The sequence below is a fragment of the Arachis stenosperma genome, chromosome 1, assembly GCF_014773155.1.
Source record: "Arachis stenosperma cultivar V10309 chromosome 1, arast.V10309.gnm1.PFL2, whole genome shotgun sequence".
NCBI classification, from domain to species: domain Eukaryota; kingdom Viridiplantae; phylum Streptophyta; class Magnoliopsida; order Fabales; family Fabaceae; genus Arachis; species Arachis stenosperma.
Window position 1 is genome coordinate 101,772,468 of NC_080377.1, and position 10,091 is coordinate 101,782,558.

Consider the following 10,091-nt stretch of genomic DNA (forward strand, 5'->3'; position numbering starts at 1 on the left):
TAATATCCATGGTTGGTATTGTGGAGGATGTGCTAGTAAGTATAAAGGGGTTGGTCTTCCTGATGAGGGAAAATTAGATTAATACACAAACTCACCGGCAAGTATATCGGGTCGCATCAAGTAGTAAAAATCATGTGGGTGAGGTCGATCCCACGAGGATTGATTGGATCAAACAACTTTAGTTAGGTGATGAATTTAGTCAAGCTAACAGTTGTGATGATTTGAATGAGAATTAATGAACAGAAGGTAAATGGCAAAGAATTTAAAGTGCAGAATATAAATTGGCAGAAACTTAGATGGCAAGAAACTTAAATTGCATGAAAAGTAAATTGCAGAAAACGTAAAGGGCTTTGGGTGCGGGGAAATTAAAGGAAGCGGTAGATTCAAAGACAATTGAAATGAAGATCAACAGAAAGAAAGGTTCATTAGGGATTGGAGATATCATAATCCATAATGAATCAAATGGGTCTCAACTCCTTTCTCAATCATATGAGTAGATCTATGGCGGATTGAAATTGATTGGATCCCAATTTCTTGGCAATCCAATCTCTCTAATCACAATCAATCTTGCTAATTCCTTGATCTAATTGTCATGATAAGTGGTTGAGTGCATGTCTCTCATCCATAAGCCAGAATAACTCTCAAGATCTCAATTCCTCCCAAATGGTGTTGATCAAGAGAGTAGTGAAGGATAGAGCTTCAGTTCTAATGAAGGTGATTCCCCTTCCGAGGCTCACACCCACATTCAATTTAGTTAAACCCCCTTCCGGAGTGAATAACTCACAGTTAAAATAGAAGATACCCAATAGCTACACAATTGAATTGAGAAGAAGAAGAAATTCACTAAATCATGTGAATCATAACAGAGCTTCTCCCCCTAATGATTGGGGTTCAATGGATCATAGGTCTAAGAACACTTGCAGAAAAATTAAATTGCATGAAAGTAAAATTTTAGGAAGGGAAATTAAAGAAAAGAACTGCAAAAGTTGAAATTGCATCAGCTAAATTGAATTCAATACTGAAATGTAAAAGTGCAGAAAGGTAAAAGTGTTTACAAAAGCCTTCTATTATACTCCTATTCCTATTGCTCCTAGTAGAGCCAACCTCCTCTCTCTTGTGGAAACCATCTTCTATTTATAATCTTTTCTTATCCCCAAAAATGGGTCTTCAGTGTACTTGGATGTGGGCTTTTGGCCTTGGTTGAAGCATATCAGAATGGGTCCTCAGTTGGTGTGGTTGGTAGCATGCTACAAGAGAACATAGCGTTCTCAAAGAGAGCACAGCATTCATTCACCGACGCATGCGCGTCTCTGGCGCGTGCGCGTCCCTTGCATTGTTGCACCATCGACGCGTGAGCGTAACACGTGCGTGCGCGTCCCTTGGCAGCATTTTTTAACTGAATGCTACATTCGCACCATGAACGTTCCTCACGCATGCGCGTCCTTTGCGCGTGCCCGTGGAGGGTAAAATATCACTTCTGCGCTCCAGCATCATGTACGTGTTTACGCCAACCACCACTTTTGTCACATCGACGCGTGCGCGTCGGCGACCAAATTCGAATTCCAATTCTGAAAGTATCGTAGGAGTTCATTCAAAGTGGATATAGCGTTCTTAGCTTGAGAATGCTGATCCTTCACCCACGCGTGCGCACTATACGTGCGTATGCGTGGATCTCCTAAAATGCTTCTCCATGCATAAACATCTTGTACGCATAAGTGTCTCTTATGAACGTAGCGTTCATCGAATGAATGTAGCGTTCTCCTTCACTTCTTCCTTCTTTGTTTCTTCCTCTCATCTATTTACCTGTCATAAATCAAACATACAATCTGTTTCGAGGGTTACCTGAAACTGTAGGTCGATCTTGGACGAGATCTTCTGTACTGGTTGGAATGGTTTGTGTCCGACTTGTTGGACTTAGTGATGATGCTGATTCCTTCATTCCCGGAGGGTGGGTGATGAATAGATTTTTGACGGTTTAGAATTCACAAATGAATTCTCATTGCAAGTATAGTTTCTAAACCAATCACTAATCCTTTCATACAAAAAGTTGTTTGTCACCAAAACAAACCCATAAATTTATAAACCGAAGTATTGGACCTCGGGTCGTTCTCCCTAGGAATTGTAATGAAGTGTCTTGTTATTGGTTGTGAATTATATTTGGGGTTTTTAAGCTTTTGGACAAGAAATATAAATGGCAAAGAAAATAAACTAACAACTAACAAAGCTCTTGGCAAGATATGAGAACTAGAAGTCCTATCCTAGTAATCCTTCTCAATTGTGATGAGAATTGTTCATTGCTACCACTTAGTTAACCCTTACTAAAGAAAGGAAAGTCAAGTGGATGAATTGACTTGAGCCACAAGTCCTAGCCAACTCCCAAGGAAAGACTAGCTTTAGTGCACTCCAAACCAATTAGCAATCTCTCCAATTATCAATCAACAAAGGAATTAGATAACTCAAGTGTCACTAATTACTCTACCTAGGCCAAGAGGAACAAAATCTACACTAAAACTAAAAGAGACATTTCAACAAACACATAAAGTGCAATAGAAGTAATCATTATTAAATGCAAGAATTAAAGGAATCTACAACTACAAAAACAAGAGATCAACAATAGAAAAGCAAAGAAGACACATTTAGTATGAATTACCTCTTATTGAATTGGAAAAATGTAGAAGGAACAATACTAGATCTATAACAAAATATAAGAACAAAATAAAGGAAATTACAACAAAAGAGTGGAAGAAGAATGAATGTAACTACAAGGAATTGAGATGTAGAAGTAGAAGAAAGCAAAGATTAAAATCTAGATCTAAGAACCAAACCTAATCCTAATCCTAATTCTAGAGAGAAGAGAGAGCTTCTCTCTCTAGAAACTAACTCTAACTACTAAACTAAACTAATGATTAAAAGTTAGTTGATTCCTCTTCAATCCTTGGCTTAAATAGCATCAGAAATGAGTTGGATTGGGCCCACAAGGCTTCTAAAATCGCTGGCCACATTTTGCTTTAAGTGGACCAGGTGGCAGCAACGGCGCGTGCGCGTACTATGCGCGTGCGGTCCACCATACGTGTGGCAACTATAGCAAATCTTATATCGTTTCAAAGCCCCGGATGTTAGCATTCTAACCCAACTGGAACCGCATCATTTGGACCTCTGTATCTCAAGTTATGGTCGTTTAAGTGCGAAGAAGTCGGCTTGACAGCTTTCCGGTTCTTTCATTTCTTCATGAGTTCTCGAACTTTTCATACTTCTTTCTTCATTCCCTTGATCCAATCTTTGCCTCCTAAACCTTAAATCACTTAACAAACATATCAAGGCATCTAATGGAATCAAGGAGAATTAGATTTAGCTATTTTAAGACTAAAAAAACATGTTTTCACTCTTAAGCACAATTAAAGGAGAAGTTATAAAAGCATGCTATTTCATTGAATAAATGTGGGTAAAAGGTCATAAAATCCCTTAAATGAAGCATAAGATAAACCCTACAAATGGGGCTTATCAGTGGGGGTACCTGCAAGGGACTCCGATGCTTAAGTTAGCAAGGGTATTAAGCAGGTATTGAGTAGAATTAGAGTATGATTTATACCTGGGTGCTTCAGTGTATTTATAATGGTGTAGAGTGACCTCTTTAGATGAGATGAGTTAGTTATCTTATCTTATCTTTATCTTATCTTTGATTGGGGTCCTCTTATCTTCAAGGGAACTGCCTTTATCTCTACGGGCTTGGGCCGCCCTTGGATTTGGGACGTGTTCCTCTATTTGTGCCCTTTGTTTGGGCCTTCCTGTGACTTGGCCGAGCTCTTTGAGAAGAGATCGGGTTGTCCTGACCTGAAGAGGTCGGTCGCTTTGTCTGTAGAACAACCCGGGTCGGACAGCTCGACCCAGGGTATGAACAATGCCCCTACTCGAGCTTGGTCTTTTATCTGGAGGCTGAGTCTTGGTTTTAGGACTTCGAGCCTTCTCGGGTAAAGCCGAACTCGAGCACTTTGTCGCTTTATCTTCCGTAAAGCTCTTTCTTGAATGCAGAACGTTTCTGTTCCGTTTTTTCTGAAAGCGTGCACTTTCGTTTTTTCCTTGGGAATGCGCGAGGGTTTTTAATGCCCCCATTAATTTGTTTTTGTTCCGTTTCTCTTGGTTTTCTTTATTTAAATTTTGTATCCAAGAGACGGTTTTCCTTTCCCTGTAACTTCCTTTCTTTTTCGCCGTTTCCTGTCTTGCACCTCTCGTTTCTTTGTGACGCGTTGGCCTTCGCTTGGTGCTTTCCGCTTTGTGGTTGATTCTCTGCTACTCCTTTTTCAAAGTTTTCTTCCTTCTTCCAGGTTGGTTTTGCTTTCCTCTTCACCTTTTTATTTTTGCTACTTTTGTTTCTGATCCTTTTGATGACGCCTTGATTTTGTATGCTTGGAAAGCTTTGAACCTTTTCCTTGTTTCTGTTTTTACTTTTGGAATATGATTCTTCAATAAAGTTTAGATTTTTCCTAAGTTGTTGTTGGAAAGCTTGAATCTTTTCATACTACCATGCTTGACTGTCACTACGATGTGTGTTTTCTGATTTTCTTTTCGTCTTTCTGTGTGCTTTCGGCTGGATTTCCTAGTAGCTTAGTGCCTTTAGGGTTTTGCATGTTGCTACGTTTCGAAAAAAGGTTGCTCCTTTAATGGCTTTGTTCTGTCGGTATTTTTTCTACGGAATGAAGACGATGGTTTCTTGGTGATTTCTGGTTAAGAGAAAAAAAGGGTCGTTGCTGGGGTGTGAACTTGTAGGTCCCTTTGGGTTCTTGTTCTGTGGTTGCCTCCAAAGGATGCCCCTAGATCTTTTGTGTAGGTCTTGGGGTCTCCTTTTGTTCCTTATACTGTGCTGGGTTGTGTGGTCAAGTTGTTTTGCTGTTGTCTGAGATGTTTTTTAGTAATCCAATATTCTTTTTCATATTGTAGGACTAGTTGGCCTCATGGCTTCTTGCAAAAATATTGTTGAGACGTCTTCCCAAGTCCCTGAGGGCATGGCTGATTGGGTGGATTCTATGGTTCTTCTGTGTATTTCTGTGGTGGACTCTGAGTTTTGTATAGAGCTGCAAAAACATCATAGGGTTTGTGGTAGCGGTGCCCAGGAGAGGGATTATGAGCTTGTACCGCCTGGTTCTGACGAAAGAGTTTGTTTTCCCACCTCAGTCGAGGGGGAGCGTCCCTTCTTCTATGCTTATGAATATTTCTTTAGTCAATTGAACATTACTTTTCCTTTTTCTGCCTTTAAAACCGACTTGTTGTGGTCGTGTAACATTGCTCCATCCCAGCTTCATCCCAATTCATGGGGTTTTATAAAATTTTTCAATTACTGTGTCAAGAGTTAGGCATCAAGCCTTCTCTAACTCTTTTTCTTTACTTGTTTGTTTCGGCCAAGCCTAGGGCTTCTTCAAAAAAGAAAGCTTCTTGGGTTTCCTTTAGATCTGCTCAAGGGCACAAGGTCTTTGCCATGTATGACGAGTCCTTTAAGGACTTTAAAAACTATTTCTTTAAAGTTCGAGCTGTTGAGGGTGTTCGCCCCTTTTTTCTTGATGAAAATGATGAACCTGCTTTTCCTCTTGAGTGGCAAAAGAATTTCATGGTTCCTCGGTATAGTTCGGAGATGTTAGATGAGGTCGAGCAGGCTTTTGTGAGTGTATTAGAGGAAATTTGGGGGGAGCCTCCACATCTAGATACTAAGAAATTTCTGGGGGACCCATCTTTGGTCCGAAAAGTGTTGGGTACTGACTGACGTGTTTTTATTTTATTCTATTTGACCCCTGTGATCCTTGACCTTTGTTTGTTGATTCTGTCTTTTCTGGATTTCAGAAATGTCGAAGAAGAATGACTCCATGAAGGCTTTCAAAAAGGCCAGGAAGGCAGCTGCTGCACAAAATATCTCGGTCAAGGCGGCTGGGGAGGGGTCCTCCCAAACCATCATGAAGCTGCCTGTGCTGAGTTCCCCTGGCCCGAGGAGGGTGATCCCTACTCCTCGGGTTCGTCTGGCAGATCCCCCACAATCTTCAGCTGCTGCTTCTGGTGCTCCTCCTTTGAAAAAGCAGAAAATATCTGAGCCCTTTAACCTGGATGCCCCGGATTTTGATGCTATTGAGTTTGTGGTGCCAGGGCATCTAGGCCAGTTTCACTGACCTTTTCTTTACTGTTTTAGGGTAGTTTCATGCATTTTCCTAGTAAACAAGGCAAGTTTTAGGTGAAAATACACTTACACCTTCAGTCAAGCAACTATTGTGAATTTTGCATGATTTCATGAGATTTTTGCCAGAATTACATGATATTTTAATGATACATAATCTCATGATTTTAGCTAGAGCTTTGATGCACTCTAATTGCTTGATTTCAGGACAAATGAAGCATGGAAGAATCACGTTAGAATTCACGTTAACTTAGTGAACGTGAATACTAACGTGGGATGGCAATTGGCTTGCAACGTTAATGAGAAAAGTGATCACCAATAACACCTGTGAAGCCATTCATAGCCTACGTTAAGAGCCACGTTAACTAAGTTAACGTGGTACTTAACGTAGAAGGAAAAGAGGACTCCACGTTAATGAGAAACGTGAACTCCAATAACGTTTCTCCTCAACGTTAGTGGTAAAAGTGAACACCACTAACGTTGGGAAACTAGGCAATGCCCTACGTTAAGAGTCACATTAACTAAGTTAACGTGAACTCTAACGTGGACAAGGATCAACAATGCCAACGTTAGTGACACTCACTTTTGTCACTAACGTTGGATCATTTTCATTGCCTACGTTAACTCTCACATTAAGATTGTTAACGTGAAAGTTAACGTGGAGCGAGGTTCAAAGAACCAACGTTAGTGACACTCACTTTTGTCACTAACGTTGGAAAATGGCTTCATTACTACGTTAAGAGCCACGTTAACTTAGTTAACGTGGGTTCTAACGTAGAGGATTAAGGCAATTAGAGCGTTAGTGACAAAGGTGAGTGTTACTAACACTCTTGAAGGTGATAGATGCCCACGTTAAGAGCTACGTTAGCTAAGCTGACGTGAGACCTAACGTAGGGGGCCAAAGGGCAAGCAACGTTAATGGGAAAAGTGATTCCCATTAACGTTTGCGAAAAGGGGCACAAGCCAACGTTAATGGGAAAAGTGAGTCCTATTAACATTGGCCAAGAGTTGAAAAGGATCGTTAGAAGTGACGTTAAGACTTCTAACGTTGAGAATAACGTGGGCATATAAGGGTGGAACGTTAGTGGAAAAGGTGAATGCCACTAACGTTCTCGCACCCAGAAATGTATTCCACGATTAATCTCACTAAATGCCCAAGCCTAATTCATATTTCTCTGCAAGCTGGGCCCACTAAAGATGAGAATTGCTTCAACTCAAGGTCCAAAGCCCACATCCAAGACTTGAAGAACTCACTAGAAGATCTTGAAGAGTAGTATATATAGGAGTAGTTTTGAACTAGCTAAAAACTTTTGCACCTTGGAGAACTACTCTCTGCATATTTACTTCTCTGTACTTCTATCATGGATTCTTCTTTTCTGCCATTTTTGATTCCTAGAGCTATGAACAACTAAACCCCTTTCATTGGGTTAGGGAGCTCTGCTGTAATTTGATGGATCAATATTAGGTTTCATTCTTCTTCTTCTATCTTTTCTCTTGATTTTACTAGAAAGCTTTTAATCTTAATTCAATTGGTTAGTTATCTTGGAAAAGAAACTCTCCATAATTGGATCTCTTCGGAACCTTGGAAGAAGAATGAAGAGATCATGCTAGAATTGCTTTCTCATGCTGGACCAATTTGGGTTGGAATGGATATGTGACTATAATCCTACCAATACTTGAATTGGGAAATGTATGTGGTATAATCAGTGACCATACTTCATCTCTTCTCATGAGCAATTGACCAAGGAATTGGCTATTGATCAAGATTTGAGAGATTGGATTACCAAGGAATTGGGATTCAATCACTTAAGATTGCCAAGGAGATCAATGAATGCATTGATTGAGGAAGAGATGAGAATGAACTTGATCCGGAGAATTGTAACATCTCTTAAACCCAATGATCTCTCCATTTCTGATCTTATCCATTCTCTTTAATTTCTGCTATTTACTTTTATAAGCATTACCCCAATTCCCCATTTAAGATTCTGCACTTTAATTTCTGTTATTTACTTTCTAGTCATTTAAATTTCTGCATCTCAATCTAAATTCTGTTTAGCTCAACTAGCATATTCTTCTAACTAAAGTTGCTTGACCAATCAATCCTTGTGGGATTCGACCTCACTCTATAGTGAGTTTTACTTGACGATAATTCGGTATACTTGCCGAAGGAAAATTTGTTGAGAGATAAGTTTCCATGCATAAAGTTTATGGCGCCGTTGCCGGGGATTGATTTTGAATCAACAATGATTAAGCTAGAAGATCACTAGATTGAGCATTTTTTCTTTCTTTTTGTTATTCTTTTCTATATTTAGTAGTTTACCTTAGTTTGTTTTTAATTTCTTCCTCACCCTTTATTCCCTCTCTATTTTCTGTTCTCTTTTCTTAGTTTATCATAATTCAGCTCACTAACACACTAACTGTTTGATAAATTGCATCACTCACACTAACAATCATTCTAACAAAAATTGTATTCACTATATCTCCTGTTGTGCATTCTGTTTGTTGTATGACAGGGAGAAGAGAAGGAATCTCAACATCCTTTGATTTAGAGCCTGAGAGAACCCTTTGGAGACGAAAAAGGGAAGCAAGAGGAAAAAGAATTATTGGTGCTGAGGAAGAGGAAGAATATTTTGAACCCAACATGGAAGAGAATTTGGAGAACAATCATGAAGAAGAAGCTCATAATCATGCCAGAGAAGGCCATGCAAACGGGGTTGGGCATGAAAGGAGGGTCTTAGGATCCTATATCAATCCTAATCCAGGAAACTGTGGAAGCAGCATTCAGAAACCCACCATTCATGCCAACAATTTTGAGCTAAAACCTCAGCTCATCACTTTGGTGCAAAATAATTGCTCATTTAGAGGGGGTGCTCAAGAAGACCCTAACCAACACTTGACCACCTTCTTGAGGATTTGTGACACAGTGAAGACAAATGGAGTCCACCCGGATGTCTATAGGTTGCTCTTATTCCCCTTTTCACTCAGGGACAAGGCAACAAAGTGGCTTGAATCCTTCCCAAAAGAAAGCCTGACAGATTGGGAGGAGGTAGTGAACAAGTTTTTAGCAAGATTTTATCCTCCTCAAAAGATTAATAGGCTAAGAACTGAGGTGCAGACTTTCAGGCAACAAGATGGTGAGACACTTTATGAAGCATGGGAGAAATTCAAAGACTTGACAAGGAGATGCCCACCAGAGATGTTTAATGAGTGGGTTCAACTTCACATCTTCTATGAAGGTCTTTCCTATGAGTCAAAGAAAGTTGTAGATCATTCATCAGGAGGTTCTTTAAACAAGAAGAAAACCATTGAAGAAGCCATAGATGTCATTGAAACAGTTGCTGAGAATGACTACTTCTATGCCTCTGAAAGAAGTATCACTAGAAGAGTAATAGAGTTGAACCACATGGATGCATTGTCAGCCCAAAACAAGATGATCACCAAGCAGCTAACAGATCTTACCAAGAAGGTGGAAGAGAACCAAGTTGCAGCAACCATCACCTCATCACCAACTCATGAAGGAGTAAACATAGGAGAAGAAGGTGACTGGGAGCAAACCAACTATGTGGGAAATTCACCTAGACAAGTCCATGATCCATACTCTAAAACATACAACTCTGGATGGAGAAATCACCCCAACTTTGGATGGGGAAACCAACAAGACCAAGGACAAGATCTGAGACGTTCCAACTTCAACTCCAACAACAATGCCACTCATCAAAACACCTCACAGAGATACTACCAACATCCATCCAACTAACCTTCTCAACCACCTAATCTCAACCCACCATCATCCACAGATGATAGGCTTTCAAAGATTGAGGCTCTACTTGAAAACATGTGCAGAGAAGTCCAAGACAACAAGGTGTTTAAGGAAGAAGTGCGAGCCAGCATCAAGAATCAAGGAGAAAACATTAAGAGATTAGAGTCCCAAGTAGGC